The following is a 21209-nucleotide window of genomic DNA, read 5'->3' as shown; positions in this document are numbered from 1 at the left end:
GTCCAACCAACTGCAGAGCAGCAGTCAGTTATATGCTAAATATCCCCCAGTAAAGAAAGCACATTGATGCAGGTGTGGATAAAAAAGTTTCCATTTGTGTATGTGTAATGTTTTGTTGTCAAAAGTAATTAAGCATATATTGTTTACACTGCTAAAAAAATTTAAATTAAAAAAAAAAAAAGAGGCCAAAGAGCAATCCCTTGTCTAAGTTCAAATGGAACAAACTGACTTCAGGCCACAGTATTCATAGCCAGCATCTCTATGAGCAGGCATCTCCAGGGAGATCTTACTGAAGGAGACAAAAATGCATCTGAGGACCATGCCAGCAATTCAGTGGGGTGGACAGGTGGGGCACCACACTCAGTGTGGTCTCCTAGCCTTTGCTTATTTTTTTATACCTCCAAATGTAAAGACATGCACAGGTGCCAAAAACCTTGTTGTCAAAGAAATACGGTATTCTGAGGATTTAAGCAGTTGAGGAGAACTGTCAAGTACTTTTGTAAGGGAAGTTCCTTAAGGGATGGAGGAGGCAGCATGAAGGGTCTGTGATGGTATAAAAGTAGATCTTTCCCTCTTCAAGCTGTGAGCAATGTTATATGAAGATAACAAGAAGCAAACATAGGTAAATACAGCAGGGATTACTTGGTGTTCTTGATGTGTTTAATTGAAAAAAAACCAAGGTCTGTCTAAAGCACTCTTTGTACCATCCCTCCTAGATTACCAGCACTGTCCTTTGCAGCTGTAAAAACAACTCCAAATTGACTTAGGTAATACAGATACTCCTATTCCCTGTGGAGATGGGAGTGTGCAAGTCTTGAAGAGGCATTTATGACAGTACTCCTGAGCCTCTGATGGCCATAGCCATAAACTAGGACTGGGCCTGTGCTCATATGATCTGAATTGCCTCCTGGTAATGTTCACCTCTCAACTGACAGTCTACAAAACCTCCAACTACACTCTCAGTTCAGGTATATTAAGGGAATACATGGAGTTAGTTGGGTAACAGCCAGACTACCATCCTGGATACAATGAACTAAGAACACTGAATGCATTCAATTAAGCAGAAAACACCCTTCCTCCAATTTTGCAGTTTTCAGAGGGCAGAACTCAAAGAAAGTAGGCTCAGATCCTGGATTTGATTGGGTTGTTCAATGCAGTGCCTTCAGGCATTCTGAATTCAAGCCTTATTGCTGAGATTAGTGATTGTAATCCCTCTCAAACTTAGGGCAACATTTCTTCAAAGCAATTCTGAACTATAAAAAGCTTTGATTATAGATTTTGCTGCAAAAGCTGTTAGAAAGATGGCAAACATCTGTAGCTACCACATGAAGTTTTTCAAGACAGTACTCTCAAACCTACAACAACTTATGTGTTTGAAATCCACAATTACCTTTGTTATTTGTTTGTTTGACAATTTAGATATTTTAGACATAGCCTTAGATTATTCATGTTTTATTCCTAATCTTTGAAATGTAAGTAGCAGTCCTTGACTTTAGAAATATCTTATCAAAGCAGAAACCTTAAAATGATCTAAGGGATTCGGAGAAATGTCCTGTAATGCATGAGGAGATGCCACACCACAGTTACTGAGAGTTATCAACATTTTTTTCAATGATAATCCATCTATAAATTCACAACAATAACCATTATATTCAAGTTTATAGAATTACATTTTAAAACTAAATCCACTCATATAATCTTGAGCAAAATTATGGTGGGTTTTGTAGGATGAATTGATTACAGGAGAAAGAAATCCTAAAAGAGCGACACAGAATCACTTAGCAAGGCAAGTCGGTGTCTGTGACAGTGATTTATGAGACATGGGTGATATATATACTGGGTGGCTTTATCAGTAAATCATTGAGTTATTTACTTCCCTGAGGAACTGGACCTGTCCCTGGAAGAGACTTCACTGTGAGATGCACCAGTGGGGAATTAATATTGGCAAAACAGTCAATTTGTATTTATTCACACCAAGGAATCATAAAATGTCATTTAATATATAATATGCTACAGATGTGTTTTCAGAGTATTAGTGCTTTAAATATGGTAGAATCTGGATCTTCCTGTTGTTTTCCTCATTAAGTTGAATAAAAACTCTCCATAAAAGGGGTTAGTTTTAAATAAAGTAGTTGTCCAATACATCCCTGACAGGGCGTGATCAGTTGCACACTGAAGAATAGAAGAAGAGAGCAAGAAGGTCTGTAACTGAAAAAACGTAATATCACTGTCATTTTCTATGTTCCAGTGCCCCCTGCATAAGAAGGATGTTGAACTACTGCAGTGGGTCCAGAGGAGGGCCATGAAGATGATCAGAGGGCTGGAGCACCACCCCTGACAGGCTACAAGATCTGGGGTTGTTCAGCCTGGAGAAAAGAAGGCTCTGGGAGACCTTTAATAAAATGTAAATGTTTATATATTTTATAATTTAATATCTTGGGCAGTGATATCTTCAAACACCACTGTAACTTATTTACAAAGTACATTTACAGGTTCAAGTATTCGGTTGTGGGTATTACATTCCACATATACAGACAGTTAAATGATTTAAGCACAGACCTAACATACAGAAAATCAAATTGGACATACAGGTATTGTGCTCTGTGGTTGCCCACAAATATGATTCCATGGCAGATTGGTCAGGTACTCACGACTTGCTCCTCTGACTGGTATCTTCCCAGATCCTGTGGCTATAATTCGAGCAGTCCTTGGCTTGGAGAGGGCTAAGGAGCCTCTCTCTTGTGTGCTCTGTAGCCAGGATGTAGTCTCTTCTGGGATTAAATTCTCTTGGAGCTTTTCCCCTTTCTGTCTTGGTCCAGATGCAAGGCTTCAGTGAAGTTGTTCATCTGCTAGAGCAGATCCCTCAGCTGCTACTTGGGCAGCATTAGGCTCTCATTGCTGTCTGGGTGAGAACAAGGCAAGTTGCCTGATTTCTCAGCTGGTTTAAATACTCTCCCAAGACAATTAATGCCCTTTGGTAACATAGAACCTGATAACTGGACCTATGGGATGAGGCATATCAAAACACGACCAGGGGCACACTCAGTTCACAGCTGTGTCACAAAGTCAATTACACATGGTACATGTTTATCTGGAACCCAGAAGTGTCCAGGTTAGCACATTCACAGGTGCTTACAATGTTAATCACAGGTGCTATACATTTACCTTGGCCACCTGGACCCCAGGAACTGTCCAGGTAGGCACATTTGCAGGTGCTTAGCCCAGTCTGGGCTAGGGCATGTTTTGGGGCTTGACCCTTCGGGACACTGGGGTACTGGTTGACAGCCAGCTGAACATGAGCCAGTAGTCTGCCCAGGTGGTCAAGAAGGCCAATGGCATCCTGGCCTGCATCAGAAATAGTGTGGCCAGAAATAGCAGGGAAGTCATTCTGCCCCTGTGCTCAGCACTGGTTAGACCACACCTTGAGCACTCTGTCCAGTTCTGGGCTCCTCAATTTAAGAAGTACATTGAAATACTTGAATGTGTCCAGAGAAGGGCAATGAGGCTGGTGAGAGGTCTCGAGCACAAGCCCTATGAGGAGAGGTTGAGGGAGCTGGGGTTGTTTAGCCTGGAGAAGAGGAGGCTCAGGGGTGACCTTATTGCTCTCTACAACCACATGAAAGGAGGTTGTAGACAGGTGGGGATTGGTCTCTTCTCCCAGGCAATCAGTGGCAGAACAAGAGGACACAGTCCCAAGCTGTGCCAGGGGAAGTTTAGGCTTGAGGTGAGGAGAAAGTTCTTCACAGAAAGAGTAACTGGCCATTGGAATGGGCTGCCCAAGGAGGTGGTGGAGTCACCATCCCTGGAGGTGTTCAAAAAAAGATAGGATGTGGCACTTGGAGCCATGGTTTAGTCATCATGAGGTGTTAGGTATTAGGTAATAGGTTGGACTTGATGATCTCTGAGGTCTTTTCCAACCTGCTTGATTCTGTGAGTCTGTGACAAGACCTTATGGTGGCCTCCCAGTACCTGAAAGGGGCCTGCAAGAAACCTGTGAAGAGACTTTTTAAAAGGGCTTGTTGTAATAGGATGAGAGAGGATGGATTGAAGCTAGAGGAGGGTAGATTTAGACTACATATTAGAAAGAAATTCTTTACAGTGAGGGTGGTGAGACACTGGAACAAATTGCCCAGGGAGGTCATTGATGCCCCCTCCTCGGAGGTGTTCAAGGCCAGGTTGGATGAGACCTTGAGTAACCTGGGCTCTTGGAAGGTATCCCTGCATGTGACAGGGGATCTTTAAGGGCCCTTTCAAGCCAAACTATTCTATAAGTCTATGATTCTAGGAAGACAGTCTCTACCTTTGTAAGGACCAACTGTGAGGCCATTGCAGTTTCAAGCTTCTGCTACCAACCCCTGTTATAGGACCATCCACAGGGACTGTCAAGCACAGAAGTGAACAGGATGCTCCCCACAACCCCTCAGCAGGAAGAGCGGCAGTAAAGACAGTCACTTGTGATTTACTCCTTCCTCACCTGCTGTGCTTGCATAAGCAGGATGATCACCTGTGCTCTGCACCTGGGCTTTAGCACCATGCTCCTAGCTATACCACCTGAATGTCCTGCCTGAACGGTTTAGAGAGAAAGATCAAAGGGCTATCCTAGTGAACAGCATAGTGAACTGCTATGTAAGTCTCTTAGCTCCTTGTCTCAGGGTAATTTTTTGTTCTGCTGGGGGCTTTTTTTTCCCTGATGTTAGCAAATCTGTAGTTTAAAAACAACGTAGACTGAAAAATCACAAAATACGTCCACGATCAAACTGAAAAAAAAAATCCATCATTGACACATCTCTATAAATATTGCTGCTCACATAAAAAATAAGCAGGAAAACTCAAATGCTGTAAACAGTTGCTGTGCAGAAAACATCTCAAGGTTAGGGATTCTTGTAAGAAGTGTTTCTGCTAATACGATTTTCAGAAAAGCTTTGCACAAATGAAGCAAAATCAGACAATAATTTTCAGTGTAATAAAAACAGTGACAACTTTATCATTGCTATTGCACAGAAATAACAGTTGTGATACATAGCATATTGTGGCAAAATGCAAGCAAAACACTTTTCCCTCTTTAATTCCCCCCAGAATTGCCATATTAATTGGAATTATACCATATCTCCAGCACCATACAGAGAATTATCTTTATCCTGATTTGGGCCTGCTATTCATATATGTTTGGGGGGAGGTTGTTTGGTTTCTTCTTTTTTGGGCTTATGATATGAGAGCTTTAGAGCTTTGAAGAATCACAGCTTATAGCCTACACATTCCTAGCACTATATGCCAAGACTTTCAGATCAGAAGTGTGAAGAACACTGGACATGGTACTCACCTAGCTCATTAAAATATGATTGGATAGTAAAGTGTAGTCAGACTCAAACAGCAGTGACAAGCAGTATAATCTCCAAAAGGTATCCAGTTATAATTACATCCAGGGTTCAGTGGGCTGAACCATTTCTTAAGGCTTAATACTAAGCTATATAACATCTCGATTAGCATCCCAGACAATGAGGTAGAAGACATCCCCAGCAAGTTCATGAATCACCTCAAAACTGGAGGTTTTGGGAAGTCAGTATGCTGGAGGGCAGCCATTCAGAAGAACCTCATCAGGCAGAGAAATGTGCTGAAAGAAATCTCACAAAGTTCAGTAAAGAAAATGGAGAAGTCCCATACCATCCCAGAATAACTTCATGGATCTGTACAGAGGGCTGATAGACCAAAAAGCAGCTTTGGAAAAGATAAGCAGTGATTCTGCCAGACAAGAATTTGAGCATTTCATGGACTGATAGAATATGAAGTTTGAAGAAACCTCAAAGGTCATCAGGTCCAACCTTTCCTGGGAAAATCACAGTCTAGATAAGATGGCCCAGAACCCTGTCCAGCTGAATTTTGGAAGTGTCCAATGTTGGAGAATCCATCACTTCCATAGGGAGATTATACCAATGGCTGATTATTCTAATTGTGAAAAATTTTCTTCCTTGTCTAATAAGAATCTTTTCAGGAGTAATTTGTACCCTTTACCTCTCATATTTTCCATATGACTCTCTGTAAAAAGGGAGTCTCCATCTTCTTTGTAGCTAGTCTTTAAATACTACGTAGTGGTAACATCTTCCCAAAGCTTTCTTTTCTCAAAACTGAACAAACCCTGTTCTCTCATCCTTTCCTCATATGGCAGGCTTCCCAGTCCTTTGCTCATCTTTTGGCTCTTCTCTGGATTCTCTCCAGGCCCTCCACACTCTTTTTGTATAGCAGGGGCCAAAAATGAACACAGTATTCCAGGTGTGGCCTGAGAAGCACTGAGTAGAATGGGATAATAACTTCTTTATCTCTGCCAGTGATGCCTTTGTTGATGCAACCCAGCATCCTGTTGGCTTTCCTTGCCACAGCAGCACACTGTTCACTCATATTCAGCTTCTTGTTTACCAGGACGTCCAAGACCCTTTTCACAGAGCTGTACTCCAACCAGGTAGATCCCTTCATGGATTATGTTTTCTCAGGTGCAAGACTTTACGCTTGTCCTTGTTGAAATGCATAAGGTTCTTGTTAGCTCACTATTCCAGCCTATACAGGACTTTCCCAGGGAGTCTTTCCCTTTCAGTTCAGTGAGAAATTCAATTTGTCAGCACCATGCTCTTGCAGAGACAAAGACCCACTGCATACTGAGCTGTGTTGGTAAAACTGTAGCCAGCGATTCAAAGGATATGATTATTTTTCAATATTAGAAACCTATATGCATATGGAATAATGTTCAGTGTTGGGCTTCCCAGTAAAAGAAAAATATTGACATACTGGACCAAGTTCAGTGAGGGAACTGTATGATAGTTGCCGTCTTGGAGTTTCCAATACAAAGAGGAAGCTGAGACAGTTTTTTCAGGTTGAGTAGGCATGGCCTGAAGCAGCCTGCTGTAGCTGAACTGCACTGAGTAGGTAGGTAGACTAAAGCATCCCCTCAAACTTGGATTATGCTACTGTTCTTTGAGCAGAAAGGACTTAAAGAACATAATGACATATTCCAGACCTAAGACCATAGTACATTTAGAAAGTATTCAAACCACGACCAGCACAGTCCTCTGTTACCCATATTTTAAACTCCAGAGCTGGTGAATTGGTGTCATCAGTTCTTTACAGTACTTCCACCTATGCAGCTCCTGCCACTGACATTTTTTATTAATCACTTTAAACCTCACTTAGACAACAAATGTAAATTGCATAAAAGTTTCAAAACAACTGCTAAACGTCCTCTCTGTTTAGATTATATTCATGAAAGGTAAACCAATAATTACAAGATAAGGCATAATGCTACATACAGTAGTTTTGTTCTATTTGCTCTGACCTACTCAAATGACACTTGCTTGAAGTATTTTTATTATCAAAGTTGATCATAATTTCCAAGTCATAGAAGCCATAGACATCAAAGGCTTCTAGAATGAAAATGCTTTGAAGACTCTTCTTTACATAACAATTCTTTTACAAAGGGTTAAATAGCATAAATACAGGACCTAATCCCAAACATCTGTACTCTTCACCACTCATTACTCTCCCAGTTTCAACTCTTTTTAGTTATCACAACTCCCTCTAGTTCTAGTGCACTTATTCCACCTTTTACATTACATATAGTTGAAATCATACTCACCACATATAGATCTTCACATGAAACAATACAAAAAGGTTACTTATAAGTAGTACATACAGGAGCCAGAGGGATGAGGAACTTGAAAAATAATACATTTTGTGCACTGACAATATTTAAGCAGGCAAGAATCTATGTCATTGCAACTGTTGCAAGGAGCAGGTGGATGAGTATGTGCATCAACAGTGACACAAAAGACAGAAGAGAAGATTGGTCAATAGTAAGAAAAAGCACATAAGAGCTGGAGGATAAAAACAGAAAAAAAAGGCGTGGAGAACACCAGAAGGGTAATTAGAAACACTAGAAAGAGAAAAATTTAGTTGATGCAGGAATAGCAGAAACCAGAACATAAAAGAGCTGCAATAGATAGAACTTCAGTTAAATGCCATAATTACAGAAGATATTAAGCATTTGCACTAAAAATAAAATAATAAAATAAAACTAAAACTAAGTAAAACAAAAAACAACAAACAAAAACCCCCAACCCTCTGATGTGTCTAGAAGAGTAGTCTCTAGTAAAATACTCCTGAAACTGGAAGCTGCATTTAGAGTAATTTACACTATAAAAGAAAAAAGGAAGGGGAAAAAAAAGAACAACAACAACAAAACCACAAAACATAAAGGTCATAGAAAAGATAATAAACTCCAAATGCAGTTTCATAACTTTGCACAAAATAATAAAGTAGGCTGGTTTTGATTGAATTTGAATTGACAGGGAAAAAAATTTCATTTACTGTTATTTGATGCTTCATTGAGTGACTTGTGGTTCATTTTCAGCTTTCTCAATTGATATATCACAGCAAAATAATGGACAAAATAATTTTCAGCTTTCTCAATTGATATATCACAGCAAAATAATGGACAGCTATGAAATGCTGTGAAATATGCATTTCACTAAGAAACTGCTTTCTACATCTTGAAAACCCTTGGTAGTATTTATTCTTGAAATTAAACTAAACACCGAGCATTGATTTCAATATGCTTAGATGAAATCAAATTGCCCTAACTGTGTTAACACTGTGGAACATGCAGTAATCCATGTACTTTATGTGCCAATAAATCTGAAACTACAGTAAATGAATAATTATGCCATCAGTGATATCTGTTTCTGGTGATATTTGTGGTATCTGATTCTGTTCTGTTTACTCAAATATGCTATCCTGCATGGAAAGAACACCAAGGAAGATTTTTTTTTTCTCACAAATTACAGAATCACTTTAAATCAAAAATTGACAGCATTAATCAATTGCATTTGTAATTTCAAGGAATAGCCTTTCACTTCCTTGCCTGTGAAGTACTGATTCAGTTTGGGAGAGCTCCTTGCACTAAAAATTTGGAGAACTGAGAGTCTGTTGGATCCCTGCACATTTCAGTTCCTAATGCTGACAGCAATGCTGTTCTCCCCATGCATATTAGCATGATTGTCTAAAGTCTCTTCTCTTAGCCTGTTCCCTCTTCCCTGTTAGCCAGAGAACATTGTTCTGATATTTCCTTTCCAAGGGCAGACATATAAAACACCACTAACATTCAGGTAAGAATTCAGAGTGCATATTGCTCAGCTACAAACTGGTTCTAATACTTGTAGGCAACAGATATGATAAAGGAAGAAAAGAAAAACAGGAAAAGAAAAGGGGAAGGAGGGTGGGAAATGGGAGGAAAGGAGGGCAATGGGGAGGAAAAATGAGTAATGAAACCACCATTCACAGATGACGTCACATAGGGATCTGGGGGTTTGTGTGGAGCTGTCCTGGAACCTGGGACCTAGAGCACCACGAGAAGCAGCAGATTCTAAGCTCTGTTTTGAGGTCTCATAGATCTTCATGATCAACTAGGAACTTATCTGACATCATTGAGGGATTCCTGAGAACCCCCTAAGGAGTGTCACTGTGCTGGGTCTGCCCCATGAAGATAACTACAGGAGGCTGGGATTTCCAGGAAGCTCTAGACATGGGACATTGTGGAGAAACCTCCAAGGCTCATCTGGACTATTATAGCCCAAAAACACAGGAGCTCAAGTGGCTTTTTCCACCTTCTTGCCAGTGAAGGTGAAGCACTGGAAGAGTGAATGGATTTTGTGGAACAACTGGTTGCACAATAGAGGATTCTGCTTCTATGACCACAGGATTTTTCTCTGGGGAACAAGGAACCCAATCAAAGAATCTCTATTAAGGGGTGAAATCCACCTGATCAAGCAGGGTAAAAGCATCTTTGCCAGCCAGTTGAGATCTTTAAACTAGGAGAGATGACAACTAACAATCAGGTGAGGAAGTGGTGAACTGAGATAGCAAGCAAAGGGTGTGATGTGGGCAGAAAAGACCTCACCAAAACAGGGCTGAGGGTAATCATTTTAGCCATAGAATCATAGAATAGTTTGGGTTGGAATATGCACATAAATAAGCAAGTGACTACAGGACAGTATCATGGGAGTTCTCACACCTTTTCTGGGAAATCAGTAAACCAAGTGCTCCTCAAGTATGTGCACAGAGAGTGCACAGCACGAGGAACGAACTGAAGGAACAAGAGGTATGTGTGCAGATGTAGGGTGACAATCTCATTGAAATACAGATATCGTGGGATAGCACACACAGCTGAGTATTGCAATGAATAGATGAAAGTTCTTCAGGAACAACAGGCCAGGAGAAATGGAATTCAGAGAGCCAAAGTGCACCTGGAACTGAATCTGGCAAGTGAAATCGGATTCTTCAAGGCATATTAGTTGAAAAAGAAAGACCAGGAAAAATATAGGTGCACTGCTGAACAGGGCAGGGGATCTGATGGCAAAGAAGGTTGAAAAGCTCAGGGTATTTAATACTTTCTTTTCTTGAATCTTTATTTGCCTTTAGCAATCCTAGGTGCAATGGGAAAGTCACGAGAAAGGAAGACTTACCCTTACTGGAGAAAGATTAGGACAGGGAATACTTAAACAAATTGGACATACATAAATTCATCTGATCTGATGGAATACAGCTGTAAGTGTTGAGGGAACTGACCAATCTCTTTGAAAGGTCATGGCAATTATGTAAGATTCCTGACCACTAGGAAAAATAAAATGTTTTTTCTAACCTCAAGAAGGACCTGGGGAACAGCAAGCTGATCAGACTCAACTCCTTCCCATTGATGTTGATGGAGCAGATCTATCCAGAAACTATGTCCAAAAACATGACAAGAGGGTGATTTGGATTAATCAGTATGGATTCATGAAGAGGAAATCATGCTTGACCAAACTCATAACCTTCCACAGAAAGATGACTTTCTCAGTGGATGACACTGGAGCAGTGAATACTCATTATCCTGACCTTAGCAAGGCTTTTGAAACTCTCTCCTCTAACATCCTGAAATTAATGAAGTACAGGCTTGATAAGTAGACACTGAAGTGAATCAAGAACCATAAGAACTGCTGGGTTCAAGAGGCTGTGACCAGTGTCACGATGTCCAGCTGGAGGCCAATCACTAAAGGTGCACACGTGGGTTCATACTGGAGTCAATACTGTTCAACATTCTCATTAATGACCTGGGTGATGGAAGAGAGTGCACTCTAAGTGTTTTTGCAGGTGATACAATAGCTGAGAGGAGTAGTGATACTCAAAACCCATCCAGATACAGCCCTGAACACCCTTTTATTTATTTACTATTTTTTCTGATTTTTTTCTTTTTTTCCCCTTTATTTTTTCTCTGTTTTCTTTTTTCCTCTGTGTTGAGGAAGATAAACACTACATTTGGAGGTGGATGTCTCTCCTCATTGATAATGAGAGCCTAAATCATGGTTTACACAATTTATACATAACTAGCATAATACTCCTCGTATACACTGCAGGCATCTTACCACAGATGCAGTTGCTGAAGTGCTTGTTTAGTCAATAGAGAGAAACAGGTATTGTTATTCTGTGTTCAGCTTTTCCTGAAGCAGAAACAGACATCTGGCTAACTGAACTAAAAAAAAGGTTGTTTCATTGTTTCATTTTTGTTTTTAACTAAGCTGGTGTATCACAGTATCACAGTATATTAGAGGTTGGAAGAGACCTCAAGAGATCATCAGGTCCAACCTCCCCTGCCAGACCAGGATCACTTAGGGTGGTCTACACAGGAATGCATCCAGGTGGGTTTTGAAAGTCTCCAGAGAAGGAGACTCCACAATCCCCCTGGGGAGCCTGTTCCAGTGCTCTGTCACCCTCACTGTAAAGAAGTTTCTCCTCATGTTGAGGTGAAATCTTCTATGTTCTAGTTCGAACCTGTTGTTCCTTGTCTGTCACTGTGAACCACCAAAAAGATCCTGGCCCTCTCCATTTGACACTCCCCCTCACATATTTACAGACATTGATCGGATCCCCTCTCAGTCTTCTCAAGACCAAATAGCCCCAATAGTGTAACAGAAGTGCACCTCAGTTCTACTTGTCAGGAGACTCTTTTTACTAATAGGTTTAGGGTTTTTTCTGAATATAGCATAAGTCATAATACCATAAAAACACCTGTGTAACTGTAGCTTCTTGAAGGAGTTTGCCTTCACTTCACTACCTGAGCATAATTCAAGCTACAAAACTTGAATACTGATAGCATTCAAATACACCAATATGCATGAAAGGTAGTACCAGATTTGCTGATGAAATACAAATTTAGAAATTCAGAGAGTCATAACATGGTTTGATATGGGCTTGCTCTAGAAGAGGAGAAGCTTTGAGCTGACAGGTGCTTTTGATTAGCAGACTTCGATTTGGCATAGATACAGGAAGAACAAGTTCATATTTGCCATCAAAAAACAAACAAACATGTACAGCCTTTGCTATCTACAAGCCTAGCTGCTGTAGGTTTCTATGATTTCCTGCTGTCTGCTCAGGGAGCAAAGAATGATGCATCCACCCTAAGTGCCCAGCAAGGCTCCTGAAGGAATCAAGTTGTCAGTCCAGGACAATGTACTTTAGGCAGCTAACCATCATATAGCATCCAATTAGATGGGATTCTGAACACTGAAAATTAACAGCCTGTGTTCAGTTTTCAGACACAGAGCATGTGATAGTGCAGAGAACACAAGTTACAGAATAAGTGTTTCACAGTGCAACAACCAAAGTAATTTTTTTCAAGCTGGGACTATGATGGCTAAGTACTTTTGAAAGTTAATAATTAGATATTTCATGCTAAACTGCATTATGACTCTGCCTGCAAAAAACAGCTATTAATCAAACTGTTATGTTCAATGCAATATAAAGACATCATAATAGGCCAGCCTGGATTCTCTTTTTACAAAAGCCAGCAAACAGTGTGCCTCTTACAATTACCTCCAGAAATTTATGCCTAGATCAAATTAAATAGGTCTTGCTTTTTTTTTTTTTCTGCTTATAGTCATTTCTGCACAATTCCATAGTGTTTTGTTCTTGATTCTGAAACTGAAAGAAATCTATAAAGAACAGTTCTACAAGGAATGATACAGTAATTTTTTTACTTCATTGCTGGAAGTAACAAGTTATTTTAAGGAAAAAACTTCTTTCTAGTAAAACTACAACTAAAATAAAAATACAAACAATTATTGTAAATATATAGCCACAAAAATACACATTAAATTTATCTCTTAAACAGGTTTATTACTTCACTATATATTTGTATAAAGATTTGTCTTCTATAGCTTTGGCACAGGATCAGATTTATTTAGTTTATAAAAACAATTATTTTTTTTCTCCATCAGCTACCCAGAATGGAATTGTTTAGGAGGTATGCTTTGTCAAACATTACTCTGACATTAAGAAAAAAAAACAAACTCAAACAAACATGTTTGAGTTTATTTAGATCTTTTAATAAGCATTGAGGCTTCAGTATTGTTTATGTCTTGTCCACAAGAGTTTCTAATATATCAAGAATTTTTATTGTGTATCACTGGAAGAAAATGCAAGAGAGAGGCCTCACCTACAATAATATTGCTGCTCTCTTCTTACGTTACTTATGGAAGAAATGACACTGCTACTGACATAGCCAATACAGTGAAATACATCCAAACACAGCATCAAAATTTTAAGCATGTCACTGCCTAGAGCTGTTAGAAGATTTAGGAACCAAAGAAACTGTCATAGGTTGGGGTTTAGTCTGCTGCTATTCATACCATCCTGCCTCATGCCAGTTTCAAAACATGAAGTGCTGGCTGGAGCAAAGTATTATGGGGCTTGAAGTTCAGATTGTAACATGGGAGGCTTCTTGTTCCAATTGCTGCTTTTGGGTTCTGTGGTTTTGGGTGTGGGCTCTTCCACTGTGATGACGGCAGGACAAGGAGGGTTGAGGGAGTAGTTTGGCTCGGGCTTTTTGCTTGCTTGCTGCTGCTTTGTGCTGTGCTTTCACTGCAAATAAGGCAATTATGCATTTTGTGCTATGGTTATCTGATTTTGCTCAGTAAACTCTTATCTCATTCTCTTTATCTCAACACAGATTTTGTGTGTGTGCTGTTGTTCGCTCACTTCTGTGTTGGGAAAACATACTGGTTCGGTTTTAACCTGTTGATTTTTTGCTTGAAATCATTGCAACCTTCAAGATTGTCCATCTTGCACTGGAAGAAGCTTAGTTGCCAGTTCTGAGATTGGTATGATGATTCACATTCCTAAACACAGCTATATCTGTACTATTTTCTTTCTAAGATATTACAATGTCAGAGCCACCTAGCAAAGTTCAGCACCCTTGGAACACATGGATTTCATAAATGTGTAGTCACCATTCTCTCTATTATAATTTTTGCCATTAAAAATCAATTCACCTATGTGTCACTACAGAAGGGGAGTGAAAACTGAAACACACCTGTTAGTTATATGTAGCGTATTGGATGCAATGTGACTGCTATTGATTTTGCAAGGCTGCAGATGAGAACAGTGTTTATCTGCACACCTCATAGCATACCTTTAATGCCTTCATTTTAAAATGCTTAAAAACCAGCTATGGGAATTACTCTTAACACAACTGCAGAATATTCAGCAATCTCAGTTTCTAATTCCTAGATCTCTGTTTTATCCCAAGTTTACCAGAGCTGAGAGTGGTCAAGTTAAATAGCTCTTGCACTGGAAAAACTCACCTCTCTTCCACTGCTCAGGAAGCATGGGGGATGAAGAGATGTCTCTTTTGGCATCTGGCTTGTTCAGTCTGCGAACTGAGCATCAAGTAATTAGCAGTACACTCCAGAATAGAAACCAGTATTGTACCAGTGGTGCAGTAGCTGCATCATCCATAATGACTGAGAAGATATCCTTCGTTTAGATTTCTTAACAAGCTTCACATTTCATACATTGATTGTAGCTACGATGTATAGAGAGTCGCATTTCCTAAGACAAATTCTGACTTAAGTATGTCACCTCTAAATTCTTTTCCTTCATGTTTCATACTGTCTTAACTATCCTCTTTTTTTTTAATGCCTTTAAGTTCAAAACCATTCTGTCCATTTTAGTCATCTGCCAATGAAATTAATATAATTATTTACTCATTTAGTTTTTCTCAGTAAGTAAACTACTATTGTCTGTTTTCTTGCCTCTACTCTACTTACACTATGATTCTTTTATTTCACCTCTTCCCCCATCTTCTTTCAACAGCCTATTTGTACAAGCTTAATCCTCTTTCATTTTGCATAGTCTATTACCCTCCCAGTCTTTTTGCCATTCTTCAACACTCATTTCTTTTTATTTATCTTCATGATTTCTGAAATACTAATATTCTACCTGATTCTGTCTTGTTATTTAGGCACATATTTGACACAAAAAATACAAAAATATTTAGCAGCTCGCTTTTCTATGCATCATTTCTACTAGAAATAGGCATAGTTAAAGGATTTTAAAAATCATTTTCCATAGCTTCCTGATCTAACCATACATGATTTACAGGTGTTACTTTCTTGTTCCAGATAACAACTTGCCATTAGGTGTAGTATGAATAGCAGGTCTCCAAAATACAGCCATGTGAGTCTGTTAGCATTCTATGGCATATATCCTATCAGGAAAAAAAAAAAAAAAAGAAAGAAAAAAAAAGTCCCACCTGTTCTCATCACCTCCTTGAGGAAGAAAAATTTGTTCTGTGATGGAAGGTTTTAAAACATTCAGACTATACACAGAAGGCAGAAGATTTGCACCTACATTTGAAGATCTCATCCTGCCCTTTAAAGTCAACATTTTCATAACTCTTGGGTTTATTTCCAGTGTGTGATCCAGTAAGAGTGTAGATGGATGGTTTCCAAATTGTTTGTGGCAATTAAAACCTCCTAGACTAGGTTGTTTGATGCTCTTTATACAAAATAGAAAGCATCCCTAGTGCTTCTTGAGTAATGCATTTCCTTTGCACCCTGGTAGGGCAACTCATGTTTGTAAGACAATTGAAGCCACTGACCACTATATGGGTAAGAGCTTTTCTGTTCCTTTGGATTTATATTACAGCCTCTCTCTTTAACAAAATGTTCACAGCATCCCTTCTTTCAAAAATGTTCGGATGAAGAGTCAGTATCTTGATATTGTTGAACTGTATTATTTCCAAGAAGACTGACATTGTTTCGTCCATCTCTCCCTTTTGAGGCATAGTATCAGAAGGGTTGGGATATTGACTGCTTACCCCAGCCTAGCACTGGACAGCAGGACTGGCTATGGTTATACTTACACCAGAAAATCAAGTGGGCCAGTGCCTGCTTTCTGGCTATGACTGCAATGGCAGACTTCAGGGGGTACCTGTGTGCCAAAATCTATTTTTATCTTCCGTCTCCTAAAACACCTAGTAAAAAAACATTCCAAGTCTCCTGAACAATGCTCAGCCATCATCCGGCAGAGCGCCAATTTGCACAACTCCGAAAGTGCATGTATGAATCAATGATTAATTGCAGGGCTCAATGTATGAATCAATGATTAATTGCAGGGCTCAATGTATGCCAGTGTTGGAGCCTGTGATTTAGCCCTGGTCAGTTTACTGGTGAAGATTCAGGTTCCAGATCTCTGGAAAAGAGAAGACCAAGAGGAGTTCTTATTAATGTTTATAAATATCGGAAGGGTAGGTGTCAAGAAGAAGGTGCTAGTCTCTTTTCAGTGGCATCCTGTGACAGAACAAGGGGCAATGGATGCAAACTGGAATACAGGAAGTTCCACCTCAACATGAGAAAAAACTTCTTTACTGTAATGATGACAGACAACTGAAACATGCTGCCCAGGGAGGTTGTGGAGTCTCCTTCTTTAAAGACTTTCAAGACATGTCTGGATACATTCCTGTGTGACCTGTCCCAGGTGATCCTGCTTGGGCAGGAGGTTGGGCTTGCTGATCTCCAGAGGTCACTTCCAACCCCAACCATTCTATGATTCTATGATGTAGCTGACCTAAAACTTTGCTATGCACCTATATACACCTATATACCGATATACTATAAACACCTTTACTATGCACATCACTGGCACAGAAAAGAAGCACGGATTAAACTATTGGAGGATCCCTGCCACAGAAAGGGAGATAGCATCCTTCCAGCTCCCAAGGGAGTGAATAAGAGGTAAAACTTTTCTCTTTAGAGCTCACTCCTCTTTAAAGACAGGCACTGTGAGAGTATGAGAATTACTGTGAGTAATGGGCTAGTCATTCTCATCTGCAAAATGAGACAATATGATACCATTTTTACAGTGATGATAAAATGGAAAAATTAATTACTTTGCCAGTGAGAAAGCAGCTTATATTATGGGAAAATTATTTTGAAATGTTCTTTATATAGGCAATTGTTCAGAAACAATACAATGGGAAAAAACAGAAATGTAAGTACAGTTATTTCTTAGAAAAGCATCTGCAGATTGTTACAGTATCTTTAACCTGTGCAGCTTGACATACCAACAGTAGTTTCTATGGAATGAAAATCTATTCAAACAGAGAAGATCCAAATAAAACTCAAACTTAAGTAAATGATGGCCAGGATTTTTATGGGCTGAGTTTTTCTTTAAACAAGGAAAAGACATGCCTTCTTCTGGTTAACACTGTAGGACTTCTGCAAACTGAGAAAACCTCTTCAGAGGTGTGTATGCAGATGAGGATACACATGCACAGTAGACATATTGGTAAGGACATAGATTAAATTCACACATACATATGCATGAACAAATATACTTCCAATTGTGGACAAAGGGGAAGAGTTTTCACAGTAGTGAGCTCACTAGTAAATGAGAACTACTGTATAAACCAGACTTTGCACAACTGCCTCAAAACATCTTAGTAATACTAGCAGATGGAGATATGAACATTGTCAAAAGAGGATTCGGTTTCCTATTCCAACCTTGTAAGTCTTTGACACTGTGGCAAGTTGACTTTGGTCAGCTGCCAAACATCTGCTGAGCTTCTCTCTCACTCCCCCTCCTCAACAGAGTGGGGGTGAAAATCAGATGAGAAACCTTGTGGGACAAGATAAACAGGGAGATCCTTTGCCAGTTACCATCATGGGCAAAGAAAACTCAGATAGGGTAAAAATAAAATAAAAATAAAGTTGGATTATTAAAAACAAGGTCAGAACCAAAACCACCTTCCTCCCTGAAACTTCTCCTTCTTCCCTGGCTCGACTTCATTCCAAACTCCTCTACCACTCATACCTCCAAGCAGATTCTGTCTGCCACTCCTCACTCACATTTTTCCTTTGCTCCACTACAGGTCTTTCCTTCAGACCGCAGTCTTTCAAAAACTGGTCCAGCATGTGTCCTTTCCACAGGGTACAGTCCTTCAAGAACAGTCTGCTTTGGCGTGGGTCTTGCAGGATGCACAAGTCTTGCTAAAAAACCTCCTCCTTCCTGGTCTTCTCTCCATGAACTGCCATTCCTGACAGGATTTTGCTCTGGCATGAGGTCTCAATGTACTGAAGTGTGGTATCTAGTCCACCATGATCCTCTCTATAGCTTGCAGTTTGATATCTGCCCCACCTTGGAGAACCCTCTTCTCCTCCTTCTTTACTGAATTTGATGTCTGCATAATTGTTTCACATTTCCTCATTCTTCTCTTCCAGCTGTTGTGCAGCACTTTTTACCCTTTCTTAAATATTTTATCATAGATGTGCTTACAAGTGATTGGCTCAGTTTTGGCCAGTGGTGAGTTCATCTTGGAGCCATCTAGAACTGGCTATGTATCACAGTATCACAGAGCTGTCCAACACTGAGGGAAGCTACTGGTATCACAGAATCACACAGAATCACAGAATCAATGAGGTTGGAAAAGACCTCAAGGATCATGAAAGTCCAACCTGTCACCCAAGACCTCATGACCACTAAACCATGTCACCAAGTGCCATGTCCAATCCCCTCTTGAACATCTTCCAGGGATGGTGACTCCACCACCTCCCTGGGCAGCACATTCCAATATCTAACAACTCTCTCTGTGAAGAACTTTCTCCTCACCTCGAGCCTAAACCTCTCCTGACGCAGCTTGAGACTGTGTCCTCTTGTTCTCGTGCTGGTTGCCTGGGAGAAGAGACCAACCCCCACCTGCCTACAACCTCCCTTCAGGTAGTTGTAGACAGCAATGAGGTCACCCCTGAGCCTCCTCTTCTCCAGGCTAAACAACCCCAGCTCCCTCAGCCTCTCCTCATAGGGTTTGTGTCCGAGGCCACTCACCAGCCTCATTGCCCTTCTCATGAAACTCACCCCTGCAGCCCACTCATTGCCAGCACCTTGCCATGGACACCCAGCACAAAGACCTGGCTTAGAGTGCTACAGACCACTCTCTGAAGAGGCTCTATTCTCCCACTTGGCAAACTAGACTGTCCACAGCAAGATCAGAAGAGCCCCACAGCAGCACACCAAATAAACCAAAATACAGTGTACCTCCGTTCTGATAGAATCAACAGAAAGAAATTCACAGCATCCCAATCTGGGATTCAACAAGTAATTGTTAAATGGGTACCTGGTTATGTCAATTTCCTTTCACTTTTCATTCTTTTTCTTAAGTATAATGTATAGGTGTTTCTTAACTATCACATGCATGCTTAGTGTTTATTAGAGTGTGTCTATCACTTTATAGGAATATATATATATATGTATTTATACATACACACACACCATATCTTCAGCATTTCTAATAAACAAATATGCTTCCACTATCATGAGTTGTTACCACCTGGAAGAGGTTGCTGGAATGCAGAAAGAGGGGAAGGGAAGGGAAGGGAAGGGAAGGGAAGGGAAGGGAAGGGAAGGGAAGGGAAGGGAAGGGAAGGGAAGGGAAGGGAAGGGAAGGGAAGGGAAGGGAAGGGAAGGGAAGGGAAGGGAAGGGAAGGGAAGGGAAGGGAAGGGAAGGGAAGGGAAGGGAAGGGAAGGGAAGGGAAGGGAAGGGAAGGGAAGGGAAGGGAAGGGAAGGGAAGGGAAGGGAAGGGAAGGGAAGGGAAGGAAGGGAAGGGAAGGGAAGGGAAGGGAAGGGAAGGGAAGGGAAGGGAAGGGAAGGGAAGGGAAGGGAAGGGAAGGGAAGGGAAGGGAAGGGAAAGGAAGGCAAGGCAAGGCAAGGCAAGGCAAGGCAAGGCAAGGCAAGGCAAGGCAAGGCCTTTTTACCAAAGCCTGTAGTGGCGAGACAAGAAATAACGGTTTTAAACTGAAAGAGGGTAGATTTGAACTGGACATAAGGAAAAGTCTTTTTATGGTGAGGGTGGTGAGACTCTGGAATAGGTTGTCCAAAGAAATTGGAGATGCTCCATCATTGGAAGTATTCAAGGTCACGTTAGATCAAGCTTTGAGCAACCGGGCCTAATGAAAGATGTCCATGCCTGTCACAAGGGAGTTGGATTAAATGATCTTTAAAGACCCCTTCCAAAACAAACCATTCTACAATTCCGTTAAAATAACTACTAGATGATTCAACAGTCAATGTCACTGTCACTAAGGAAAAGAATAGCACTCTTGCAAAACAAAAATTGTTTATAGGTCATTGCATACGACACTGAGACTGGGACAGCTCAGGTTTGTACAAATAGTTGCCAATGTAATTCTATGAATGGGCAAATACACCACAGCATTAAGGAATTGTTCAGTGTGACCCCAGACAAGGGGTCCCTAGGCATATCTTCCCACCTATTTCTAACATGTCTGCGTGAAATCTAATGTTTCTGGGAAGAGATTATCCATGTCTGTATCACTCAATATCAAGTACACTGTGGTCTCTCCCAGTCAGGACCACTACATGCTATTGTGACACAAAGAGCAATTAATAGTATTCTAAAATATTTCAGACCTACCTGGTTATTACTTAAACTAGATATTATTCCAAAACCTCTTATGATATTATAATTTTTCTCCTAAAAGGCAATGCTCCCATCAGCATTGGCAGTCTATTTTATTGTCTCTAACATGCTATTTTCTATCCAGCTGAATACCTACCTACATATCTCAAATTGCCTTATAAATATTTTTTCATTGTCTTATTTTTAAAATACAGCTGTAAGATTTCCAACTGTTTTTTTCAAAGCAGAATTCCCTTTCCAAACAAAGAAATAAAAGCTTTATTAACAGATGGAGTGACTTATGTGTATGTATTTTCACCATTATTTCACAGGATATTTTGAAGCATCCATCTTCACAGCATTGTTCCATCTTGCTTGAAGGATTACGGCAGTCTGCATTCAAAGGACGAAAGCAATGCCAGGATTATCTGTGGAACT

This window comes from Indicator indicator, chromosome 1, assembly GCF_027791375.1.
Source record: "Indicator indicator isolate 239-I01 chromosome 1, UM_Iind_1.1, whole genome shotgun sequence".
In the NCBI taxonomy this organism is placed as follows: Eukaryota; Metazoa; Chordata; class Aves; order Piciformes; family Indicatoridae; genus Indicator; species Indicator indicator.
This window is presented reverse-complemented; position numbering follows the sequence as displayed.